Source organism: Halyomorpha halys, unplaced genomic scaffold, assembly GCF_000696795.3.
Source record: "Halyomorpha halys isolate HHAL.00 unplaced genomic scaffold, Hhal_1.1 Scaffold887.1, whole genome shotgun sequence".
Taxonomy (NCBI): domain Eukaryota; kingdom Metazoa; phylum Arthropoda; class Insecta; order Hemiptera; family Pentatomidae; genus Halyomorpha; species Halyomorpha halys.
Window position 1 is genome coordinate 47558 of NW_027116452.1, and position 4674 is coordinate 52231.

The window sequence follows — 4674 nt, forward strand, 5'->3', positions numbered from 1 at the left end:
AATAAATAAATTTATTTTAACAAATTTCATGTAAACTCCTACGAAGATAAACATCAAGATTTACTTTATAGCTCATTAAACTAGCTTTAATTTGAGTAGCTATAGACATCTGTACGTCGAATGGTTTTTGAGATATAAATTTTTCAAAATAAATTCACTAACTACTGATCTTTCAGTTCGTCCCATACAACATTTTTATGAAATGTTACTTTTTAAAAAGCGAAAACTATTTAACGTAAATAACTCTATTAGGGCTCATATTTTAGCAAATTTGCTCATTTTTAAATCACGTCCTCTTAGGTTTTCTTGTGTTGTTCCTACTTTTTAAAATATAGAGCTAATGAAAAATTAGTTTTTTTTATCGGTTTGTAACAGCCACCATTTTTTATTTCCTCAACCTATACATGGCAGAATCATCAGTTTTGACTATTATTTATACATAGTTTTCATTAAAGTAATAAAAAATTGGGGTGAGATAACTCCCTTTTTTCTCCTCTTGGAATCTTGTACTATCCGAAAAAAAGTGTTTTCTCTCGACCAACAGCCTAAACACTTTCTCGAAGAAACATGTTTAATATAAAAAATAAATTTGATGTTAATTTCTGTTGGAACTGAAAGAGGCAAGGTTTTACTATCACCCAATTAGAACAGAACACTATTATAGTTTTCCAAACAACTTTTTTAATAGATCTGAAACTTTCCTCATTTAGGGAGCTTTTCCAACTAGCTTTCGAAACGGGCATGCATTAGTATTCCACTAACACATGCGGGTAGACATTAGTGCATTGTCGGTGCAAGTATACAATAGCTCTGTTGAAATTAGTTCTAATATGCATATCATCCAAATAATTTATACTAGTATTTGAGATGCCCTTGAATCTTTGTATAACAATATAAATTTATTTTTATAGTATAGATATAAAAATAGATGATTGAATGATATATTTTTTTATGAAGTAATATTTTGTTGTTTGTTTATGATATTAAAACAATTATTTTTAGGAATGCAAAGTAGGATTAAGTCTTAACTTTAAATTAAAATTTTTATTTTTTATACCTATACAATTTTATGTATATCATTACTTTTATATTATTTATTACTTTTTATATTTATCAATTCTTATTATTTCAATCTTTTTATGCATTTGTTAGAGTATTTTTTTTTTTAGTATTAATAGACTGTAAATATGGACGACAATGTTGGGTTTTATGTATGAATACATTTTTTTAATAATATTTGGAAAGTTTATATAATTTATATACACTTGACTTAAATTCAATTTTATGTTTGATGGAAAAAAGAGAGAAAATTTTTAAAATAGAAATAATGAAAAATTAAACACATTTAAAGAACGATAAGCTACAAATAAATTAAAATGTGTAAGAGAAGAAAAAAAAAATCATGTATTACTTAAGTACATAATGCAAAATTTTTTATAATGTTATAGTTTAAAAAGATGTATCGTGTGACTATTTTTATTAATAGGATTAAAAATAACTGTGCTTCACTAGATATAAGAATACTGTTTTTGACGGCAGTCCAATTAAGTTGCTACATCATTTTTTTCTAATAAAATGTTTTATATCTAAGGTACTGAATATGACGTTTATTTTATTTTGAATTAAAAAATTCCATTAATATAGATTTTCTTAGCATAGAAAGGTTCTAATTAATGAACTTCTAAAGATTTATATTTGATAAACCCATTTTCATCTCTTGAATTTATTTTTGTAGGGATCCTGATAGAAAATAAAACAGCAATCTATATTCTCGATTTCCTCTCCATGCTTTCCTTGCATACCTGATCACACAACGAAAGGTCCTCGATACTCCTTTACATAGAAAGGTTTGCTCTAGAATTTCTCTTATTTGGGGCAATCTCCTTTACGAATTTTTAACCAATTTCTATTCAGAAAGGTTCCAATCTAGTTTCATTTTAGTTTTACTTATTTCTCAATATCTTTAATCCTCTTCTTTTTTTTATTTGAAATTATATGCACTTTAGGTGTAGTGTTTATGAGATGAGGTAATGGGATGTTTACGAGAGTTTGCCCGTGGGATTACCTATAAAAGCAACATAATTTCCCATCGTTAAAATGGGAGTGAAAATGGATCTTTTCATGGGATAAGATGTTCTAAATATGTTCTATCAAAAATTTTAATCAAAATTAAGTTAGTAATTTATAAAAATGTAATTAAATTAATATGTCATTACTTATTTATTGTATTAATAATATATAATTTTGGAGTTCTACCAATAGGTAGATTCTCCATATGTCTGTATTGTTATATAACTGTTCTGTCAAATGTAGTAAGATTTGTCAACTGCACTTCACAAGAAACAACAATCAGAATCTGGCAAAGTTGTAGTTTCAGTCCACTTTTGTTTATTCCAGTGATGGACTCAGAAATTCGAAGGTCTAAAGAAAAAAAACATAAATTCCAGCTGGGGATATCCAACCTAAGACCAGTGAGCTTCTCATTACTGGCATTCGCCGATGACGTCGTTATTTTCTCGGACACTGACAGAAATCTGCAGTACAATATTTATATATTAAAAGAAGAACTGGAGAAACTGGGGAGGGAAACAAGCCTAGGAGAAATATGAGCGTCAGCAGAGTCGAAGAAAAAATTCTAGAACAAGTAGAAAACTTCAAATACCTGAGTACACCTTAATGAAAGTAGATATATCGATTGAGAGGTGACTTAGCGAATCGCTAAAGCGAGCAGAATGTTTGAAGCAATTAAGAGAGGTTTTCTAAACAGGCGAGAGGTAGAAAAAGTGGCCGTTTTCAGATCGACATTTCTTCCAATTTTGACATATTCTTCGAAATCATGGAAGCTGACGAAGAAGCATCAATAAAGGATACAAGCGTCAGCAATGAAATTCTTCCAAAAGATTGAGGGGAAAACAAGAAGAGACAGAGTACGCAACACCACCTCAATATTAAGCCGGCCAACGATGTGATTTACGATTAAGGTAATCGACTGAGATGGGTGAGACATGTTCTGCGAATGGAATCAAAGAGGATAGAGAACCAAAGTAGAGGGTAAGAAAGAAAGAGAACGGTCTAGAAGAAAATGAGAAGATGAGGTAAAAAGTGACTTCCAATGAAGACGAATTTAATAGAACAGTACAAGAGCTGGGAAGAATTAATTTATTTATTTTAGATATAATATTAACCTTACCATATTCTAGTATTTTTATGAATAATTACTAAAACAAAGAAGAAATTCATTAGTATTATATTATTATGTGCTACATTAATAATAAGAAGAAAATATTACAGTCAGTTTTTAATTGATTTAGTCATATTAAAGTAAATTACAATGAACAAAATTAAAATAAATGGAATGAAATTATTTAATTTAATGATTTTTATTTATATTTGAAGTTTCAACACGAAAACTGTCATCCTGTGCACAACATCCTAGTACAAGAGCCGGGAAGAAAAAAAGGCAGTTATCTCACCCCAATTTTTTATTACTTCAATGAAAACTATGTATAATTACTAGTCAAAACTGATCAGTCAGCCAAGTATAGGTGGGGAGAATAAAAAATGGCGGCTGTTTAAAAGCCGTAAAAAAACATTAAATTTTCATTCGGAGCACTATATCTTAAAAATTACCTAAAACACTAGAAAATCTAAGAGGACATTATTTAAAGAAGAGTAATTTTGCTGATATATTAGTCCTAAAAGAGCTATTTACGTTCAATAGTTCTCGAGATATAGCTTTTTAAAAAGCAAAATTTCTTAAAAATCATCTGAAAGATTAGTTAGTATGTGACGTACAGATGTCTATCAGTACTCAAATTAAAACTAGTTTAATTGACTATAAAGAAGTTTATTAACTTTACCTTCGTAGGAATAGCAGTTTTCATGATATTTGCTTAAATAAATTGATTTATAGTTGTTCAAACAATAAGTTTGATTTATGAAAAACTTTATTTCAGAAACCATTGGAGGTACAGATGTTATCCAGCGCTCAAATTAAAGTTAGTTTAATCATGTTTATCTTTTTATATATCTTTCCGAGTAGTAGTTTTTATGATATTTGACAAAATTAATTCACAAAATGTTAATTTCTAGTTGTTCGTGCAAAACGTTGGATTTTTGAAAAAATATATCTCTAGATCCATAAGATGCATATATGTCCGCCAACATCAAATGTCAGCAAATTCCTTGTAAACTATTACTCCTAAGAAGATAAACATTAGAAGATAGTCAGGGGTGCGGTTAAAAAAAAGTTAATGACTAATTATTTATATAGTATTATATATTATATAGTGGGGCAAAATGACATCAAGGCCTGGTAGGATATTAAGATACAAAAATAAAAAAAAAATGTGGTTAAAATTATGTAAATATAAGTGAAAAGAAATTTATATACAAATGAACGAAAAGAATAAGTAAAAATAGTACTAATATAAAATAGACAATGGTATTATTTTATTTTTTCCTACCTCCTGTGTTTATTTTTGATATACTCAAACGCTAATCATTCAATATTACAATCAAATATGAATATATATATTTAAATTATGAAGATGATGGGGGTTCTGTCAAGAGAAAACAAGAAATAGTTAAAAACTATTTATGTGCTATTTTTAGCTAAGATTGTACGCAAAAATTAAACTTGATAATTATAATGAAATTGGTAATTGAAGTTTA